This window comes from Sorex araneus, chromosome 8, assembly GCF_027595985.1.
Source record: "Sorex araneus isolate mSorAra2 chromosome 8, mSorAra2.pri, whole genome shotgun sequence".
In the NCBI taxonomy this organism is placed as follows: domain Eukaryota; kingdom Metazoa; phylum Chordata; class Mammalia; order Eulipotyphla; family Soricidae; genus Sorex; species Sorex araneus.
This window is the reverse complement of record NC_073309.1, coordinates 15,029,685-15,053,283: the sequence shown is the minus strand read 5'-3', so window position 1 is coordinate 15,053,283 and position 23,599 is coordinate 15,029,685. Positions and strand designations below refer to the sequence as shown.

At 40.0% G+C, this 23,599-nt stretch overlaps 1 pseudogene; it reads left to right on the top strand.

Moving 5' to 3' along the window:
* Positions 1 to 808: 808 nt before the first annotated feature.
* Positions 809 to 11,410, top strand: LOC101553734 (histone H3.1-like; annotated as a pseudogene).
* The last annotated feature ends 12,189 nt before the right edge of the window (positions 11,411 to 23,599 follow it).

Below are 23,599 nucleotides of genomic sequence, written 5' to 3'. Positions count from 1 at the left end.
GTTATGAAAATCATTTTCATAGTGAATGGGGAAGATGTTCTCATAGTTCCCTTTTCAGTCTTGATTTGTTATGCTGTTCACAATGCATTCTGTACTAGAAAATCCAAAAGGAAAACAAAAATCACTAACAACAAATTACCCAGTGTGTCCTAGGCACGATTGAACTAAAAAAAGATGAGCTCAAGAATCTTATTTTTACTTGTAATCATTCAAATATTCATAAGAGCCCCCAGCCCCAGCCCCCAAACCTCATGGTAAGCTGCAGGACGGCTTCACAAGCTACAAAACCGTCTGGTTAGTGATATGAAGTAGGGAGGGTTTCCAAACACAATCCTCCTGTTCCATTGTTCCATACAGGATCCATAGGCGCACTGCCTCAGGGCTGGGGGAGAGGGCAGTTGTGATAAAAAAAAAAAGGGACCAGTATGACAATGGTTGGAAGGGATCACCGCAAATTAGCGATGTGTGGTAAAAGTGGGCAAACAACCAAACATGATGGCTTGTCAGATTCTATGTTGCAAACGATAACGCCCTAAAGTACAGAGAGAGAGAGAGAGAGAGAGAGAGAGAGAGAGAGAGAGAAAGTGTCTGCCATAGAGGCAGGCTGGGGGTGGGGGGTGGGGGTGGAATATAGGGGATATTGGTTATGGGAAATGTACACTGGTGGAGAGATGGGTGTTGGAACATTGTATGACTAAAACTCAATCATAGAAGCTTTGTAGCTGTATCTCATGGTGACACAGTGATTCAATTAAAAAATAAATCATAAAAAAAAGAATATCTTTTTTTAAAAAAAAGATTCATAGGCATGGAGAGATGTCACTACACCTCACCACCTTCTAATGAAAAAGTCTTCTCTGGGTGCTTGGTAGAAAAGGTTTGTTTAGAATTTAACTAACTAATGTTGTTCCTGAATTGAATATTCTTCAACACCCAGCACAATGCTTTGTTAATGGTAAGTTGGTTCATAAATATTTATCAGAAGAGTGAGTCGGGTTACTAATCATTCTTGTATGACTGTCAGAACTGGAGGAGATTTCTGAAAACCTTGATTCAAAGAATACACACCCTCCTTTGCCTAAGAGTTCTCTCCATTTTTCTTCCTCTCTCTCTCTCTTTATTATATATACATATATATATATATCACTTGGCAGGTTTGTTGCACATATACACAGGTTTGCTACTCTCTATATAAAGAGATATAGATAAATATATTTATCTATCTATCTACATCTATGTCTCTCTCTATATATATTTAATAATCCTTGGTTGAGAGTGTTTGGTCCCATCGAGATGAAGGTCTCCATGAATTTTCCTCCTTTTATAGATTCTGCAGTTAGAACATTCCCCCCAGCCATCGTGCCTCTCATTTCTTATTTAACATTTATAACTGCCATATGTCTGAGAACAGAAAATAAAAAACACACTTATTGAGTAAGTAAAAAGCGTGAAAAAAAGAAAGAAGGTGCTGAGAAGGTGGCAGTCACTGAAAGATGAGCAGAAAGGAGAGGGGCAGCAGAAATATTCTAGTAGAAAGAAACAATCTCATGAGCTAAAATACGGAAGTCTTAGAATCCACTGTCAGGGCAAAGTTTCTTGCTCACTGGGATGACGAACATTTTCCCCACAGAAGAAGTTTAACACATTATATAAATACCCTGATACACATATGCAGTGGCCATAATAATTAGTTTTCTCCCCTTTCATCTCCCTTGTTTCTGCCCACACATATTTCCTATTTCGAGCTTTGGTGTAACAAATGCGTCTTTCAAACTGGAAGCCCACGCCTTGTTTGCACAAACACAGGTCTCTTTATCGCCACGTGCAGCCTCTCCCCCTCGCAGAACTGAACAATGAGGCATTTTCCTCTCTCCCTGGCCCTGGAGTGCCAAGAGAATTTCATTTCCTTTCCATGTACAGTGGAATCTGCCCATCATCGTGGATCACTCCCAGCAATGTCACTCCACTCACCCTGCTCACTCACCACGATGCTCATTCATTGCGGAAAATGCCCTTGATATAAAGATGGGATTCCACTGTGTGTGCGGCTGGGAAGAGGAGTCTGGGAAACAGGAGCCAGTGCCATCAATATCACCCTTCCCACTAAAAGGGCGCCAGGAAGTACAAGTCACCTGCCTCCTCCCCTGGACTTGGGCATTTCTCTGACATGGTGGGGAGATTCCCGAGCTCTGCCATGTCTGATGAAGCAGCTTCCTGGAAAAGAAATAGAAAATAGTGGAAGGATTATTTGCATGCGTGACCCTCTCCCACTATTCACATTTTGCTTTAAAATCTTTTTAAAATCTTTCTTAAATGATTTTGCTTTAAAATCTTTCTTAAAAGATTGTGCTTTAGGGGCTGGAGCGATAGCACAGCCGGTAGGGCGTTTGCCTTGCACAAGGCCGACCCGAGTTTGATCCCCAGCATCCCATATGGTCCCCTGAGCACCGCCAGGAGTGATTCCTGAGTGCAGAACCAGGAGTAACCTCATGTGCATCACCGGGTGTGACCCAAAAACTGCAAAAAAATAAATAAATAAAGATTGTGCTTTAAAGTCTTTTTAAAATAGGGACCAGAAGATGGTGCAGCTATCTGGGGGGAGGGGGGTAGCATGCATCCAACTCTGATTCATGTACCAGCACCACGTGGTCACCCATTACTGGGTGCAGCCCTGGAGGAGTCCAGCACTGCTGGTGTCCCAGGTATCCCCCGCAGCATCACATCCTCAGCCCTTTCTCAACTGGGCGGCCCCCTGCCTCCTTCCTGAGTCTGAACAATGGAGGGCCCATTTGTGAGGCATTCATTGGTCTTGTTTTAGAGAAGAACCCAGAGCCATAGGAAATGCAGGCAAGCACATGGTGCTCACATACTCAGAGGGGCATACACAGGGGCACACACACATTCATGTATTCCTATATTCATGAATTCCTGTATTCATCTCTGATACAGAAATGACTTGCAATCTTGCACCCTGGCTCTTCAAACTGTGACTCATGATCCAGTTTCAGACACACACATCCGGCTGCTTGCCAGAAGTGCAGTCTCAGGCCCTGACCTGACTGAATGCGAACCTTCATTTGAGCCAGAGCACTGAGGCCCTGAGAAGCAGCGATCTGGATGGCAGGGATCAAAGAAGGCTTCTGGGAAGAGAACCATTTCCATCAACCGGAACGCACTTGCGTTTAGTAAGAAAATGAACTTTATGAGCTTTCTGTAGCCCAGGATAGAATTCCCAATATTGGATTTTGATCTTATCTTATTAAAATTAATATTAAAATATTGATATTAAAACATGCTCCTAATATTTTCACCATTCTCCACTGGTGAAAAGTCAGGCATAACACCTCAAACTAAACTTGACTCAACATTAAACCAAGAAAATCGTTTATTCCAGACTACTGAATCTTCAGGCCCAGAGATGCATTCCTGCTCTACTATGTATGATCTACTTGTTATAATATCCACGATCTACTGGGACTCTCAGGGCAACCTCACACAATATATTCCCTCGGGTCACAGAGAAAGAAGCAGAAGGTTCAGAGAAGCCAATACGTTTTCCCAAAGCAACAGAGCTGACAAGAGGTGGAGCAGAGAAGGAAATGCAAACTCGAACCCCAGAACCTGCCTTGTATTTTTTGCCCTTGGTTACCCAGTGACTGTCCTCAGGCCTCCCTGCTTGGCTTTCTCCAGCAGCGAGATCTGTCCAGCTTGGACTGCAATTCTCTCCCTTCTCTACTTTTTGCTTGCAGCCAGGCCTGTACCCATTGGCCATGGCCTCAGAAGCCCCTGGTTAAGGCCAGGAGCAGGCAGCTCTGAGCACATGCTGCCCGGCCACTCCCGCTCAACCTGCATGTGGTATGTGACTCTGGGATCAGAACCAGAAGTCTGTGCTCCTTCTGCCTGACCCACACCGTAAGTCTTCCCATGGGTACAGACTGCATGTGGGGGAAAGGGAAGGGGGACCAGTTCCCAGGGCACCTTTGTTTCCTGGGAGCTGAAGCTGAGGGGCACCGGCTCAACTGTTTCTCTAATGATCACAAGGCATCTTTGAGCATCTTTCCAGTGGTACAAACTCCAGGTGGCATTTCCCTCCAACTCCCTTAGCTTCTGAAGTGGGCAGCTGGGATCACAGCCCTGCTCCATGGACGTGCGGAGAGCCAGAACATCAGCTTGCAGGGGGACACTTGGTTTTAACCCCTGGACGTGAAGGCATGGCTGGTAGATAGGCAGGAAGGAGAGCTTACTCCAAACTGCAAACGAGAGAGCAAATGACATAGGCCTGCAGCCAGAAAGCTTGTACTATTCTGTTCTACAAAGACCAACGAATTCCAAAAATAAAATCCAATCAGGATACATGGTGTGGGTTGGGGTGGGGGGAGGGGAATATCCTGGCATCTGAGCTTCTCCCTTGGGGACTTCCCCATTCAGAAGTCTCTGAGTTTCCCCTGGGGGATCCTGAACTCTTAAGTCATTTCCCTCTGGGGCTCAACTCGCATTGGGCAGGCTGGAGGCCCAGGCCACTGCTCATGGGGTGCTGCTGAGCAGAGCGGGTTCCTAATAAGGCAGGTGTCAGCAGGAGAGAGAATATCATGAATGATTGTGAAGGAGGAAGGTGCCCAAGTTGACTGGTAGGAACTGGCAGCCTCAGGCTCTGTGCTCTGGGTACAACATCCTCCTGTCTCAGAAGGTCAAAAGGGGATTTGAGAAGCAAAGGCCTGCAGGCCTCATGGAGAGCCAGGAGCTCTGAACAGCCAGCCAGCCCCCTCCTGAGGCTCAGAATTGCCTGACAGGTGCAGTAATATTTAAGGAATTGGTGCCTGGTGGGTGGCCCCTCATTGTAAGAGCAAGAGGAGGCGGGCTTGGTGATTGTGGGCAAGTTGCCCTGGGAGTGAAAACACCTCTCTCAGCTCAACAAATGCTTCTGAGATGAGAGGAGCCCCTTGGTGGCTTTGACGTTAAGTGGAGATTGTTCCCCTGAGAGAAATCAGCCTCCAATTTGCAGAACTCATGGGCCTAAGGAAGCAAAATGTTCCAGCGGGGAGACACTGGGGAGGTTTTTCTGTCGCAGGCACAGGAGTGGAGTCACAAGCAGAGAAAGGCCCTTGGGAGATGTCAGGGGGCGGGGTGGGCTGCCCAATTCCCAGCTCAGGCTCAGGGCTGCGAGGACACTGGTGCAAAGCCAGAGGCTTCCCCAGAGGCGAGCATAGGAAACAGTGGATCAAAAAAGGACAAGCATGGGATTTTGAATCAGGAAGTCTGGCTGGGAGCGCTGACCCCACTTCCCGCCCCTTAGTGAATCAAACTTAAGAAAGATAAGCTAGGAGTTTTCTCTGCCTGGTCCACAGGCATCAAGAAGTTGAAAACCACTGTTCTTCCTCAGTGGGTGTGACCTGAACAGCTGGTTTCAGCTTTGAGCGTATCTTGGATGTAAAAAGGTTGAAAACTTCTCATCAATATTTCTGACGTTTAATATTTCTGAATGAGCTATCGTGTACATACAACAAAACTCTCAGGTACTCAATGTGCCGCTTCTTTAACTTTGACAAATGCATGTTACCGCCATCCCAGTTAAACTATAGGTGGTTAACGTCAACCCAGAATGCCCCCCACCCCCCATCCTGTTCAGGCACCATCTGATTCCACCTGCTCCAATTGCAGGGACCATTCCTATCCTTATTCCTTGCCATCATAAACCATCCGGCTTGTTCTGAAATTTTTCAAAAGACCGTTCTACAGTCCGTATTATTTGATATCTAGTCACTTTGACCCAAAAGAATGCTTTGGTGATTTTTCACTGCCATGGTGTGTTGGAGAAGTTGATCTCATTTGGTTGCTGAATTGTTTTTAATTGTGGGAAGGTATCACATGCTACTTATTCATTTATCTCTAGGTGGACGTTGGAGTTGAGCTCAATTATGAAGAAAGTGACTATGGACATTCTTCGACAAATCTTTTGTGAAAATACACATTTGTTTGACTTGGACAAATATCTGAGAATGGGATTTCTGAGTCATAGGGCAACTATATTTTTACTTTATATGAACAAATCTCTTAAATTGTTTCGCTACAGTTGAACCATTTTACATTCCCATCAGCAATCTAAGAGTTCCAGAATATTATACCTTCTTTCCAACCCTTAGTATCATTGGCATTTTAAATGACAGGCATTCTAATATCTGCTTATAAAGTATTATTTGTGGTGTTTTGGATTTGCATTTTCTTGAGAAACAGACTAATTTTCTCCTAACTACTAAGCTAAGAGTATATTTTTATTGCAAGTCATCTGACCAGTTTCTTGTCGGATTGTTTCATTGTTGAACTATAAAATTCTTTGTATACTTTATATAAAAGCCCTTTGCAAATATTTTCCCCAACTGCAAGTGTTTTGGTGGTACTTTTTGCAAGAGCAGATTTTAGTATTACTAAAGTGTAATTTTTCCCTTTTTTGTTATTAGTGCAGTTTGAGTTCCAAGAAATTTTCTTCTACCTTAGGGTATATTCTTTTATGTTTATTCTAGAAGTACTATAGTTTTTACTTTTATGATCCACTTCTAATTTAGGAATAAATCCATCTCAAATGAGCTTTTATGAATGGTAGTTCATCAAATTGAGGGTCTCCTATATTTCTACATAGATGTTCAATTGATCCAACTGTGACTTTCTCTGCCCATTGAATTCCCTAGCACTGATAAATATTAGTTTATTTATGGATTCTCAATTCTGCCCCAATTGGTTTGTTTGTCTTCATAATGCAACCATATAATCTTCATTACTGAAGCTTTTCACTAAATCTGAAACCAGGTGATTTCAGTCCTCTATAAAGACAGTTTTTGGCTACTTTATCCCTTGTGCATTTATGTATATAAATTTTACAATTTGCTTATCTATCAGTACATGTAGGCCTGCTGGGATTTTAATTAGATATTTTGAACAATTTGGGGAATAATAGCTTCCTGATAATATTGGATTGTCTAATCCATTAAAATGGTGAATCTCATTTATGTAGATTTTTTTTTCCCTCAGAATTTTTCTAGTTTTCCATATAGAGGTTATTTACATTTGTAAAAAATATATACCCACAATGTACAGCATTTATTTTTAAAATTTTTTCCATCACTATATTAGTTATAAGTTGTCATAAACAAATACTCAACAGTAGTGCCTTATAAATAAGTCACCATTCATTATTTCTCATACTTCCCATGTGTCAGAAATTTGGAGCTAATATGATGGAAAGTTCAGCTTCAGGTCTTTCCTGAGGTTGTAATAAAATGCAGAACAGAACTAAAGTCAGATAAAGTCCTCACCAGGACTACATGATCCCATTAAATATTAATTTATTCACATGCTTGGCAGTTTGGTACCAATTACATTGCTATTGGTTAAGCTGACTGCTCTTAGGGCAGGGAAACCAGATTCCTCTACAATCAGTGATCCAGGAAATCTAGTCAGAAGCAACAATACCTTTGATGACCTAATTTCTGCAAGTGGACATTGTTGCTTGCCTTATTCTGTCAGCCACTTAAGACAACTCTTACCTTATGTCTGTGGAGACTATCCAGGGAAGCAATAGTGGAAAATAGGCATCACTGTGGACCATTTAAAGAACTCACTGTCAATTTAGTCTATAAAAGCTGTCTATTTTGTGGTGTTAATTAGTATGCAACAACATTGGTAATTTTAATTGTAGTAGTATTTTTAAGATACCCTGGGATTTTCTATGTAAACAATCATATGAGTATAAATGTATCATTTGTTCCTAATTTTATGCTTTCTATTTATTTTTCTTGCTTTAGTGCACTGGCAAAAACAACAACTAAACAAAACAAAAACCATTATAAAAACCCGCGAGGTATGTTTTTGAGTAGAACTTGTAATAGTAAATGTCCTTGTCCAGACAAAACAAAACAAACTCAGAATTTCACATAAAGGTGAACTATTGACCAGATTTTTTTATGTTTGTACTTTACTATTTTGAAAAATAATCTAGTTATAGATTATCTGAGGGAGATGGAGAAGCTAATAGGTTCTTTTCCTTGCACTTAGCTGACCTAGGCTCAATTCCTGGCATCCCATAGGGTCCAGCAGTGATCCTTGAGTGCAGAGCAAAGAGTAAGCCCTAAAACAAATGAGTATGGATCCCAAAATAACACAGAAAAAAAACTCACTGAACACCAAACCTAGATACTCAAGAGAGTTTTTTTCTCCATGAATAGTCACTAGGATTGAATTTTGCCAAATGCTTTGTGTATGTTTGTATGTGTGTCTATTAAGATAATCATATAATTTCCCCCCTTTTTTGGTTAATGTTATAGATTATGTTGATTTAGCATGCCCAAGTCAACTAATATTTTATTCCTGGAATAAATCCCAATGATGCATTACCCTTTTATGTATTTTTGGATTAATATTTATGAAACGTTTTAAGTACATTTGCATTTATAATCATGAAGGATATTGGTCTGTAATTTTCCAATAATATTCTTGCCAGGTTATGGTAACAGAGTTATGATGACCTTACACAGAACGTCAAAAAGTGTTTTCTAGGGTTCTGTTTTCTGAAAAGAGTTGTTTGAGACGGAATGTTTTTTCATTTTTTATAGACTTTACAGAAGAAAATATAAGCTTTGGAGATTTCTTGGCATGGTTTTTTCCCTAATTTTACTTCTTTATTGTAGTAGGAATTTTTGTTTGTTTTCTGGAGCCAGAGCCAACAGTCCTCAGGGGCTACTTCCAGCTCTGTGCTCGGGAGTTGCTTCTAGTGGTGCTCAGGAGACCATGTGCAGTTTCAGGGGTGAATGCAGACCTCCCGAATGCAAAGCATGCATTCAGCCATTCAGGTTTCTTTTTGGATCCATAATTTTTATCTTTAAAAGAATCCTTACGGGGCTCAAGAGGTAGTATAAGAGTTGAATACTGCCTTTGCTTACTACCAACAACAGTTCAGATCCCAGGCACAATAGATGGCTTCCTGAGCACTACTAGTGGTTATACCTGAGCAGAGAGTCAAGAATAGCTCCTGAACCCTGGCGGATATGGCCTGCCTCCCAAATGAAATGATGTAAGATAAATAAAAGATATGCTACTCTTCATAATTTTCTTGTGTTTGTTTTGCTATGCTGTCATTTCCAGTTTGTCATTTATAACAATGCTGTTGATTTTGTAATGGATTTGTAGTTATTTCTTCATCATTCTGATATGGGCATAGAGCTGTTAATCTTACATTGTTTGGGGGTTATATACTTGTGCCACAAAGGAGTTCTTTGACAGGGATGATTGCTCTCCTTGTGAAATGACTTCTTTCAAAGCTACCTCTTGTCTGCCACCTGGAAATTTGATTTCAGGAGGGTCCTCATTATCCTCTTCAAGAAAAGTGACTGCAACAAAACTGTAGAGTGATATGGTTTATTCTCAGCACCTTTCCTTTGGGGAATCTGAATTTTTTCTAGGTACTAGACAGAGGCGATATACATGACCACTGTGCAAGTTTAAGTGTACAAGTGTTACTCTGATACATTTAGAAATTACAGAATGATTACCATCTAAATATTACTTACCTCCTATAATCTAATATTTGCCTTACAGTGAGAACATTTGAAAATTATTCTCTTAGCCATAATAAATTATATAATATAGCAGTATTATGCTTACTACTTTGTAACTTAGTTGTTACTATCATTGGCAGTTTGTACCCTCTAATCAGTATCTCCTCATTAGTATTTGTGTTATGTACATATTTTTATGCCTGTGCCATATAGTTTTTATTACTATAACTTTTTAGTATAGCTTGAAATCAGGAGATATGATGCTTTTGCTGTTATTCTTTTTCATCGTCATTCACTACTGAGAATATTTTGTGACTTCAAAAGGATGTTAAAACATTTCTTACTGTTCCTGAGAAAAAAATATTGAAATTTAATGAGCATTGCTATGAATCTCTAAGTAGTATTGGGTAATATGGGCATTTTTATAATATTCTTCTTATCCATAGACACATCATGTATTTTATTTGTTTAAGTCCTCTTCAAATTGTTTAATTAAAATTTTATAATTTTCAGTGCACAGATATTTAATTACTTTGGTTATGTTTTGCCCTGAGTATTTATTGGATGTTCTGCTGTTGTGAAAGAGTTTTATTTACTTTTCCAGATATTTATAGTGTATAGAAAGGCAAATGGCATCTACCTATTGTTTTGTGTATTGAAATTCTTGATAGTTTCTTCTGGGACTTAAAATGTACCCTTCCATTTTTACCCTGGCATGTAAAGTTTCTGCTGAGTAATCCATTCATTAGAGTTTCTTTGAAGGAGGATTTTTTTCTCTTACTGACATTTTTCTTTCTTTTTGGGTCACACCCGGCATTGCATAGGAGTTACTCCTGGCTCTGCACTCAGGAATAACTTCTGGTGGTGCTCAGGGGACCATATGGGATGGGAATTGAAACTGGTTGGCCGCATGCAAGGCAAACACCCTACCCGCTGTGCCATTGCTCCAACTCCTCTCTTACTGACTTTAAATGTCTCTTTTCTCCTTTGTTTTTAGACAATTTTTAGTTTTATTGATAAAAAATTAGATAGAAATTTTGAGGTGTTCTTATTAGCTTCATTAACTTAGAGGTCTCAAATTCCCAGCATTTTCAGCCATTGATTTCTTAAATAAGCAAACACACTTATTTTCTTAAATAAGTCTTCTCCTGGGACTCCAATACTGCATAGAATATTTTTACTCATTTTATTTTGTCTCTGTAATTATGTTATCTAGACTGGAGTAATAGCACAGCAGGTAGGACGTTTGCCTTGCATGCGACCCACCTGGTTTCAATTCCTCCATCCCTCTCAGAGAGCCCAGCAAGCTACCAACAGTACCACACGGCAGAGCCTGGCAAGCTATCCCTGGAGTATTTGATATGCCAAAAACAGTAACAACAAGTTTTACAATGGAGACGTTACTGGTGCCTGCTCGAGCAAATCAATGAACAATGGGACAACAGTGCGACAATACTACAATTATATTATCTACATTGATCCAAGTCAACAGGCAGGAAGGCACCCTGCAAGCAGCTAGCCACCAAAGCAGCCCGTAATAGAGTGCCAGCCACGGGCAGCCTGAAAAAGCCACACCACTACCAGCCCGGCACTGTGGCGCTGTGCAAGATCCACCGCTACCAGAAGCCCACTGAGCTGCTTATCCACGAGCTGCCATTCCAGAGGCTGGTACGCTAGATCGCACAGGAATTCAAGACCAACCTGCGCTCCCAGAGCCGGGCACCATGGCCCTGCAGGAGGCATGTGAGGTCTACCTGGTGGGGCTCTTCAAGGATACCAACTTTTGCACCATCCACACCAAGCACATAGCCATTATGCCCAAGGACATCCAGCTGGCGTGCTGCATCCGCGGAGAGAGATGCTAAAATCTCAAGGCTGAGACAATTGGAGACGCTACTGGTGCCCGCTCGAGTAAATCTATGATTAACAGGATGACAGTGCTACAGTGCTCCCATTGATCCAGATTCTAGCTCACTTATTCTAGTTCACACATTCTCTCTTATAAACCTATTCATATCTGCTATTGCTGCTCTCGATTCCTCAATTAGTCATTGTTTTGCTTAGCTCCAAAATTTGTTTGGTTCCTTTTCCTGTTTCCTATATCTATCTTCTATTGAGTGAATTTTGTTCCATTGTTTTTCCCATATCCTTAAGTGATATTCCTATGTCTTTTTGTGCTCTCTAGGTCCCTGTAGAAAATTATTTTGAACTTAGTTGGGAAATGTCTGGATTTCTACTTTCTCAAAGACCAGTTGCTGAAGGTTTGCTGTGTTCATTTGGCAGAGACATATTTCCCTAATATTTTTGGTAATTGAAGTTTGTGTTTCTGTATAGTTAAATCCACAGTCATCTCTTCTACACCTTATAAAGTAACTTACAATGAAGACTTCTGCTACAGATGAGAAGTAAATTGTGCTATAACCTTGAGTCTAATAGTATAGAGCACCAAGTGTTGGGACATTTGATAACCAAATTTGGTTCAGGTCACTGGATTCCACAATACTGACAAGTGTATGATCATTTCCAAATGGTGTGAGAGGTGGTTTCAACTTCAAAGGCTGCTGGACTCCAAAGTGTTGCTCAAGGACCAGTAGCTAGGTATCAGGGCAGGAAGGTGAATGGACAAAGCTAATTGTATATACACTGAACTGCAGGACACCGATGTAGGTACCTATATAGACAGAACACACCCACAGGCATACATAGGAACCAGGGAAGAGACCAAAAATAGAAGCTAACTATGGGGTCATTGCCAATCGTGGAAGACTGAGTCATTGTGTTCTTCTATGGCTTCATATACTCTACCCTTTGGTAATCATTCTGCATCAGAGACCAGTGACAGGGTTGGGCTGGAGGGCATTCAGGCCAACAACTAGGTGGAATAATCCCAGGAGAGTGCAGTCATTTCTGACATTGACAGAAGGCAGGGCTGCATCTGCAACCTCAGTCATCTGGGCCTCGGTGTTGTTGTGTTGTAAATTGTCTCTATTCCTGGACTTGTGAACTGTGTTTAAGGTCATTGGCAGGTGGGGCTGGGGTCATGGTACAGCAAAACTGAAGAGTTTATCTGTAGGTGGCGTGATATTGCTGACTTAATCCACGCCAACTTAATCCATAGCAGCTGAGGGATCTGTGGTTGTCATTGTGTGCAAACTTGGTAGCACACACTCCTTGATATGGATCCCGGTTGAAGTAATGGCTAATGACAAGTGTCAGGTGGTAACATGTGTGCACATCTATAAAGGTTAGTCCCAAGCATAGGCCTATGGGTAGGATCAGCTGGGGCTACTTATGTGCATATTTAGGACCAGAACTGGCACTTAGAGTACTCACTACATCCAATGGGGGCAGCTGACTGATGCCTAACACTTGTGCCGCCACAAGGACCTTGGATGACTTCTGGTATGAGGGTTGGGGGATGGTATTCTGAGGGGGTAAACTGAGAAGACGTAGTGGCCGAAGTCCTGAAGGCATTAGGAAAGTTAAATCCCTGTGAGAGGCTGCTGAGATCCATATCACAGCCCAAAGCCTTCCTCAGTGAAGGGAGTTGAGTTTGTCTCAATGGTAGGTTTCTGTGAACCAAGATCAGCCCTGCTACATGTTTGCTAATAATAGTCTTTGCTTTGCTTCCTTACTCGACACATTTTATTTTGCTGATGTGGATGGGGTGGATGGAGCTCTCTACAGTGTGAGGAGAGCTAGAAAAGTCTACTTGCTTTTCCTGAACTTGTTCTTCTTGTCCTGGAAAAGTGAATTCTTCCAAGCTGGATAAATGTTGATAACTGTGGATAAATGTTGAATCAGTGATATTTGTTGAGTGTCCAGGGGTAATGGAATATTTTATGTGACCACTCCCCCATGAATACTTTGGTTATTATTATTTTGTTTTGGTGTGTTTTTTGGGTGCGGGAACCACACTCTACAGTCCAGGCTTATTCCTGAGTCTACTCTCAAAGATCACTCCTGTCAGAACTCTGGGCTCCATATAGGGTGTCAGGGAATAAATCCTGGTGTATCACATGCAAAGCTACTATACTATCTCTCTAGCCTCTACTTGGATTATTTTTAAGTGATCGCCTGGTAATTCTAATTAATGATTATTTGGGAGTCTGCTATAATCAACTGGTTTGCCAAAGACTTAGGATCACATTTTCCTGGTTTGGGTTTTTAGTACCTGTTTTTTCATACCTCAAGTAATTTTTAAAAAATTATGTGCTAGCATTATTGGTAGTTTGCTTTAGAGTTCCTGTATTTTGTTCACACATTTGGAAAGTGTTTTCTCTAGCAGTTGGCTATATTATTTTCAGGTCACCAGGATCCTGCAGCAGCTGGGTTTGGGACTTTTTCTGTTTTTCAGGTGATATTAAATTGGTTTTCCCTTGGTCCCAGGGAAAGTCTCCTGGTCTTTAGAAAATTTGTACTTTGTACCATGTATCACCCAGAAGCACAGGAATAACTGAAAAGAAAGCGGAGCTTTATGAAAACAACTTAAGGTAAGAAGAATGTCTACCACCAAACTTCTAAGGACGTATGGATCTGATTTTATGCCAAGCATATGCATATTATAGTTGTTCTTCAAAATACTCATGAATCTTTATGAGAGAACACTGATGTGCAGTTGAGGAACATACAATGACAAATATTGCATGTACAGACAATGTCAAAGAAATGACACCAGGCTGACAGTGCTCAGGACTTACTCCAGGCTCCGTGCTCAGAAAAAAACTCCTGGTTGTGCTGAGAAACGTATTCAGTGCCAGGGACATTACCAGGTCAGACCTTGTGCAAGATAAGTGCCTTAACCACTGAAGTATTTCTCTGACCTCCAGGAATATGTTTTTCAGTATGGTCATAAAAAGGAATGTGTGTACACATTGAAAAGATTCCCACTGTCCAGTACTGAGGGAAAATAATGCAACACGGTGGCTTCTCTGAAAGAGACATCATACTCTCAAAGCTACAAGCCAATCTATTTTAACTTTTTCCTACCCCCACAGTCTTAAGTTTTAGGAGATTAGGAGTATCTAGGAGAAGGAGCAAAGATTTGAAGCACTTGTAAGACTTCTGTAGATTTCCAACAAGAACCCAGTTATTTACCACTCAACCTCTCACACTCACCTCCAAACCCTTATTCATCTGGTGGGCAGACTCTTCAGCCTCTGATTGCTTCTTCCATCATTAAAGTTATCATTACTGGGTCCAGTGAGATAATACAGCAAGCAATGCACTTACTTGACTTACATACGGCAGACCCGGGTTCCATCCCCAGCATCCCTTATGGTCCACTGCACACAGGCAGGAGTGATCCCTGAGCTCAGAGCCAGGAGTAATCTAAGCATCACCAGGTGTAGCCCCCAAACAACAAAAACATTATCATTACCTTTAGACTCCCCTAAGATCATGTCTTAACAGGCATAGCTCAGGCTAAGGTCAAGAAGGACAGGAATTTCTGAGTGGAGCACTAGAGTGTCCTACAGGTGAGTCCATTATATCTAAGATTTTTCTTCCTCAATATTCTATAATCTTTGCCAGCCCCAAACCTCTGGTGCCTGATAACTCAAATCCTCAAGATTGTGGCTGTCACAGTATATCTGTATTAGAATGTCCCCAATCTAAAACATGAATGTGTGGCTCCTGTTATCAAGAAGCCACATCTGATCTGTCAAGGATCAGATCCAAATCCAAGACTGGTTTTGTTTTGCTCCTCTTTGATTCTTTTAGCTTGTTTGTTTATTTGCTCTTTAATGCTGCTGGAATGATTGGTTCAATGCAAACTATGGTATCGCCTAAACTGGGATGCCTTGAGAAATGTTTATTCATTTGGTTAACAAGTATTCACTGAACTTATCTTGCACTGTCTTGCACTGTATTCACCACCGGAGATTAATTGTGAATAAAAGCATAAAGGGAAAGTGATGAAGATAGCTCAGAGAGCTGGAGCTCATGTTTAGAATGGAGGAGGCTCTGCATTTGAGGGGCACTGCATCTTGGGGCTCAAACACTGGACAGTCAGGTACATATCACTGAGGTAAATATATTACCAGCAGTGACCCATGGACATTGTTCATAGCAAGGAAGACCCAAAAATATTAATTAATTAATTAATTAATAAAGGGAAAGAAGGGGGATTGTAGAGTATAACTTTCATCTTTGTGGAATTTACAGTCTTACAAGAGAGAGATTGATAAGGAAATCATACAAGTAACTCTATAAGAGAGCACGCATCTTTGACAACATATAATAGAGTCATCTGAACTGATCAATAAGCAGGAAGATATTCCAGGAAGCTATACTGGAGCTGCAGCCTTAATATACTGCCACTGGGAAGTGTTTATGTGATCATAGAAGCTGAGTCCCCTTTGCTGAGATCACAGTCACTGACTGGAAACCAGGTGACCAATAACCGTGCGTTGCTGTGTCCTTCCCAGGAGCGGTGTTCAGTGAGAGGTGCTGAACATGAGGATGAATCCTGGATTGCAGCTGGCTCTGAGAGAGTCTCCAGTCTGGAGAGCTGTGATTAGATAGCAAGGAGGCACCAACAGATACATCACTCTAGTGCAGGTATCTGACCATTTCCGGTACTTTGATTAGCAGTGAATAGATCTAAATAACATAGATGGGCTAGGATCTAAGAATTGCTTTCTCTGCTGAATTATAAAAGAACCAGAAAAAGAAAAAAGTCCTTCATGGATTAGAAATTCTCTGGGCAACAGCACAACGGTGAGACAGCAGATTTCTGTTCCCTCACTGGGGCCGCTGAAAACTCAGGGATAGAATATGGAGACAAAACATGAAATCTGGGGAGTGGGAGGCAAGCATTTGCTCCCCAAACCATGCATAAGAGAGGAGGGAACCCATAGTTCTCTCTCGTCATTGCCACTGCTTGGTGTTTTTTATGAAGATTTATTCTGAGTGCTGTCAGCCTTATGATAATGTTTTCTCAACTTGTTTTATAATTATAAAATAATTATAAGTGGGTGACGCAAATACTTTATCCCTCTCTTTCTTTTGTGCAGTAGACATTTCACCTGAAATTCCCATCCTTATGAAACAGTCCTTGAAATAATTTGCCTTTCGTAAATCCTCTCAGTCTCCTATGAACGTGGAAAAAAATAAAATTCTTGAAGGTATTCATTCTCTTAACTATCAATTAATTATATTTTAGTTAACAAAGGTTGTTATTCTATAAAAACTATTCAAGGAAAAGATCAGGAGAGTAGGAGGGAAGATATTAAAATATGCATATCCTGTTACTAAAGCTTCCCTGCTAACATCCAAGGTTAAGCCCTTAGTGCCTGTCAACAGAAGGGAGAGTAGCTGGGAGATAGCTCAGAGAAGCTTCTAGAAAGAAAACAGGAGTAGCTGACTATGGTCCTCAGAGTCAGTGAACAGATAAGGCAATAAATGAGAACTTTTGAGCCATTTTATGTGGTGAAATCCTATAAAATATTAGACATAGATATAAAAAATGGAACTTATTCTTAAATGAAAATCATATATTCAGACTCACATAAAACTGCCTCTAAGTGCAGTGCATGCAATGCACCAGAAGGTGAAAGGATACATGGGGAGAGGTTGTAGGAAGGATAATGATATTATCCTGATAGTATTACTGGGAGGAAGATGGAGTAAGGAGAAGAAAGATTTAGGAAATATCTGGGAAGAAACAATGAGCAAGTTTGGTGATTGGACATATATTTTAATTCAGACTTCCTGTTCTCATGTGTACATTTCTCATATTATTGATATCTTCAGTACATAGGTTTATACTCTAATTAGTTTTAGCACTAGGATTTATTCTTGGGATCTGTTTTAAAATGCTGTGTGATGTTCACGAGGTTTATGCACCCTGGTTGAATCCTGCGCTCACTGTAGAATGCTGAGATATTTCTCCAAATTTTCTTCTATGAAGAATCAATGATCAGTATCTTTGGGCAGGAAGAACTTTCTATACATCTGATTCCTTAGAATAAATCCAATCAAATGGATTTATCAGCCTGAAACACAAGAGTTTGCATGAATAATTGTATGGCATTGCATTGATATGCCTCTTGTAATACTTTATCATTTCTTTAGGGAAATAGTCTTTATCAAGTAATTACTTTATCAAGTAATTGAGAACTTTGTAACATGAAAGAGATAGCATTTATTTTTACTGCAACAGACTCACATTCTTTTTTTATAATTTATTTATTTTTTAATTGGTGAGTCACAGTGAGAGTACAGTCACAGATTCACACATTTTTGTGCTTGTTTTTCCCTCATGCAATGTTCGAGAGCCCACCCCTCCACCAGTGTCCATTCTCCACCACTTATGAACCCAGTATCCATCCCACCCCCTATCCTATCCCCCCCACCTCACTCCGCCTCTGTGGCAGAGCATTCCAATTTGTTCTCTCTCTCTCCTTTTGGGTGTTGTGGTTTGCAATAGGGGTATTGAGTGGCCATCATGTTCAGTCTCTAGTCTACTTTCAGCATGCATCTCCCTCCCAGCTCGGCATTTCCAATCACATTTTACTTGGTGCTCCCTTCTCTATCTGGGATGACTTTCCCCCAGCGTGTGAGGTCAGCTTCCAAGCCATGGAGCCAATCTCCTGGTATTATATACTACTATTCTTGGGTATTAGTCTCCTACTCTGTCATTTTATATTCCACAGATGAGTGCAATCTTTCTATGTCTGTTCCTCTCTTTCTGGCTCATTTCACTTAGCATGATACTTTCCATGTTGATCCACTTATATGCAAAGTTCATGACTTCATCTTTTCTAACAGCTGCATAGTATTCCATTGTATAGATGTACCAAAGTTTCTTTAACCAGTCATCTGTTCTCGGGCACTCGGGGTTTTTCCAAATTCTGGCTATTGTAAACAGTGCCACGATGAACATATAAGTGCAGATGTCATTTCGACTGTACTTTTTTTGTTTCTCCAGGATATATTCCCAGAAGCGGTATTGCTGGATCAAATGGAAGCTCAATTTCTAATTTTTTGAGAAGTGTCCATATTGTTTTCCAAAGGGTCTGGACCAGTCGGCATTCCCACCAGCAGTGTAGAAGGGTCCCTTTCTCTCCACATCCTCTCCAACAGCAGTTGCTTTTGTTCTTTTGGATGTGTGCCATTCTCTGTGGTGTGAGGTGGTATCTCATGGTTGTTTTGATCTGCATCTCCCTGATGATTAGTGATGCAAAGCATTTTTTCATGTACCTTTTAGCCATCTGTATCTCTTCCTTGGAAAAGTTTCTGTTTATTTCTTCGGCCCATTTTCTGATGGGGTTGGATGTTTTCTTCTTGTAGAGTTCAACTAGTGCTTTATATACCCTTGGTATCAATTCTTTATCGGGTGGGTATTGGGTGAATATCCTTTTCCACTCTGTAGATTGCCTTTGTATTCTGATCCCTGTGGCAACAGATTCACATTCTTGATATAAATTTATCTTTTCCTCCACAAGTTACCCCCAGAACCACCACCTGTGGACTAATAGAACATTTTATTTGTCATCGTGGAATAACCCAGTGATGCTTCTGGTCACAGAATTTACTCTAATGGGGAAATGAGGCCATTGACAAATATTTCTGGAATTCAGTGGTCTTCTTTCTCCAAGCATCTAATATTCTACAATGATGTCAAGGGCTACTAAAGAGTCAGTTATAGCATCTTGTAGGAAATAACAACTTGCAAGACTATGTTACAACTAAAACACATAGTACATTTAGTACATTTCCCACAGTTGGGATATATGGGCCTTGTAATATAGAGGTAAAAGTAATAGTAATGTCACTATTATAACCATTCACGGAATATTTTTTTCCTGCCCTAGAAATTTTGAGATCTTTGAAAATTTTCATCCCAGGGGATAAGTGACTTTTTCCAGAGAGACACAATTTTAGTCATTCTCCATGACCAACTGCCCATTTTAAGTTTGTTACATCACTAAAGCAATGATAGGAAAAATTACTCTCCTAGTTTTGTTCCTGGGTATCAAGAGGAAATTTGAGTTACTGCTACACAATGAATCAGAAAGATTCAGGGAGCCTAAAAGATTCTTTTAGTCACATTTATCCCCATAAGCAATACTAAGAATTATTAGAAAGCTGCAACAACCAAAATTGAAGCAAACCAACAAAGAATGTGGACCCCACAGGAGTGAAGTTTAGGATTACCCACCTGGTAATGAACATTGATTTGTGAAGGTACAAAATAAGGGGAAAGTTAGCATGGAACCATAGTAGAGAATATAAGTTACCATGAATGAAGCTAGAGGGACCGTACAGTAAGGGTCTTCCTCTGCCTGTGTCTGACTTAGGTTAGATTTCTGGAACCATATATGGTCCCCAAAACCCACAAAGAATGATCTCTGGTACAGAAATAGAAGTAGGCCCTAAGCACTAGCAGTGTAGACTTAAATTTTTTTAAAAGGCAACAACACAAATTATTAGTAGCAAACATAACCTTATGAACAGCTACTATAGGACTGATATATACAACCACACAATATATACCTATATACATATATATATACATAAGCAATGCTCTTCACTTATCCTTCATCAGTCTCCTATGTAAAATTTATCAATAGTGACTTAGAACATATATAAAATCCAGTTTTTATATTTAAAGAAGAATATTGTTACATGTTTTCACTAGGTAGAACAGGGTAAGGAAAAATGAAATGGAAATGTTTAGACAATATACAGTCAGAATGTAAGGGGATGTTTCTTTCTTGAAGGATTAGCATAGACAAGAGATCCCTGTTATGAGTGACTGGTGAATAACACATTCCAGTTCACCAGACAACTTTGCCAAAGGCACTGCATAAATGAAATGAGCCTTGTCATTATCATGAAGTCCCTGTCATGGGAATACTAAATGATATTCAAGGTAATATTTATGTTAAGGTATGGTTGTGAGGAAAAATAGGGTGTTTCTGTCTTGGTTTTATGCCTGAAAAAAATAATTCTCAGAGGTAAAGCTTATTATCACATTTTGCTTACCATCAGACAGCCTGCACCTAATTTCAATAATTACATATAATAGGATACTTAATTTTGACTAGTAACTCAAAAGACTGTGTGCAGAGCTAGTAGTTTATTTTTTTTCTCTAAGAGTTTCAACACTTTCCGGGGCCTTTCTGTATAACTGTATCTAACACAGGTCTGACTTTTAATATATATTCAAAGTATGTCATTTAGTAAATGTTTATAGCACTTATTTATACCATTGTCATCTAGAAATATATAGAAAACTGGCATTTCATTAATAAACCTTGTCAGTTACTGTTATAAGTTTATTGCTCTTCCTCCCCTTACTACCTATACATTAGTATAGGTAGTATACATTGTAATACAATATAGACACACTCCAATCACAATATATTTATCACACAAAAAATATTCTTTTCTCTGGAATGTATGCTTAGGTTAACTTTTATATTTCCTTATGTACTTTTATAAAAGTGGGAAGTGACTACACCATTTTTGCTGACAATATATGTTTAAAGTGCACAACAAAATGACTCATGAATTGAGAACTGGTTGCAATACTTAGCTAACATGCATGTTGTATCAGTACTGTATCACTGTCATCCCATTGCTCATCTATTTGCTTGAGCGGGCACCAGTAACATCTCCATTGTGAGACTTCTTGTTACTGTTTTTGCATATTGAATATACCGTGGGTAGCTTGCCAGGCTCTGCCATACAGGCAAGATACTCTCGGTAACTTGCTGAGCTCTCCGAGTGGGGTGGAGGAATCGAACCCAGGTCGACCACATGCAAGGCAAATGCCCTATTCGCTGTGCTATCACTCTAGCCCTCGTATCAGTACAAAAGGTAAAAATAAAACTTCTCTCTGGAAGACAATTTTTAACATTAAGTGTCCACAAAACTTTCAATACTCCATAGAGCAGTGTTAATCTTTGTCATGTTGAACATTTCATCCTTGCTATTTATCTTCTAGGTAAAAATGTTATCTTCTGATCACCTTCATCCAATTCCCCTGGCCCTCACCTCCTGACTCCAGTAACCACAAACCCAATCTCTTTCTCTGTGGGTTTGTTGTTTCATTCTTCATTTTATATTTGTTTTTGTTTTAGATTCCAAGTAAAAGTGAGATCATACAGAAGCTCTGCTTGTCTTTTTCTTTCACTTAGCATGATACTCAAGATTCATCCAAGTTGTTGAAAATGAAAAACTTCCCTCTTCTTCATCATAGAATAATAAATGTGTGCGTGTGCTGCAAATTCTTTATTCAACATTTTCTTTACACGCCCTCTATCTATTGATACTTGGGTTGTTTAAATTCTTGGCTGTTGTAAATAATGTTGCGATAAACAAGAGGACACAGATATCTCTTTGACATATAGAAATATTATGTCCTATGGATTGTGCCCTAATGTGAACTACATGGACTTTTTTATTGGAGACTCTCCTAGCAGTCAATGCACAAACTCAATGGTGCTTTGGGATCACTGGTGTCACACGCAGTGTTGCTCTGGTGACCATCCAATGCCATAGATTAAACATTGGGCCTCATATGTGTTAGACATGCATGTGGTCTACCAACTGAGCTACATCCCCAGTACCAGGGTATTAATGGATATTATGGAAGATAAAATTATGATTTAAGAAGATACTTCATGCTGTCCTTTCAATTGGTTATACCTGTAAACAAGATTGCCACAGGGTTTCCTTTTCTCCGTATTATTGCCAACACCTATCACTTCATTTTGATGATAGTTTTTCTCGAGGGTATTGGGTGATATTCATTGATGTTTTCATTTGTATTCCTCTAAAGGTTACTGAGAACTATTGACCATATTTTTCTGATATATGACTATTTTTTACATTTTGTAATAATGATAATAGTGGTGACTGATGATTGTTTCATTATTGAGTTCATTTAGTTCTTTATATATTTGTATATCTAACCTCCCTTTTTATTGGTGGTGGTGTACTTACTGTATTCAGGGCTAATTCCTGGCTCTGTTCTCAGGGCTTACTCCTAACAGTTCCAGGGGACCATTTCTTTTTTTTTTTTTTTTTTTTTTGCTTTTTGGGTCACACCCGGCGATGCACAGGGGTTACTCCTGGCTCTGCACTCAGGAATCACCCCTGGCGGTGCTCAGGGGACCATATGGGATGCTGGGAATCGAACCCGGGTCGGCCACGTGCAAGGCAAATGCCCTACCCGCTGTGCTATTGCTCCAGCCCCACCAGGGGACCATTTCTGAGGACCATTAATGATGTCAATGATCAAACTCGGGTCATCCACATGGAAGGCAAGCATCTTACCCAGTTTCATATCTTTGGTCCTTGGATAGTTGCTGCTTATTAGATATACAACTGTTAAGCATTTTATCACATTCCATGAATTGTCTTTCGGGGAGGAGGTGCCATACCCATCTTTTGGTTATTCAGGGCTTACTCCTTGTTTTTCACTCAGGATCACTCCCCGTGGGCTTGGGAAATCATATAGCGGCTAGGGATTAAACCTAGGTCAGCCACATACAAGGCAAATGCCTTACCTGCTGTACTATCTCCATGTAGATAATTTATTTTATCATTCAAAGGTTTTTCACCATGACATCAAATTTATTTAATTTTATCATTTGTGGTTTAGATGTCATATCTAAATATTTAGTTTCAAAACCCCTGGAAAGAAGTTTATTTTTGTGTTTTCATCAAGATTTATGGCTTTAGGTCTTAGACTTAAGTCTCACTTCCACTTTAAATTATTTTCGGTAAGTGGTATAAGACAGAGATCTATATTTTTTTACTTTCAAATGTAAAAATTTTCCATCACTACATGATCAAGAGCTAGAATTTGTCTCTATTAAATATTCTTAACTCCCTTGTGTCAACAATAGTATTCCGTATATGCATGGCTTTATTTCTTGACTTTTGATATTTTTCCGTTGGTCTGTGTCTTTATTTTTATGGGAGCATCATGTTGTTTTGATTCATTAAGCTTTATAAACGTAGTGTAAAACAAGGGAAGAGTTATTACTCATATCTTAACCTTTCTCATTTACTTTGGCTATCTTAGGGGTCTTCAA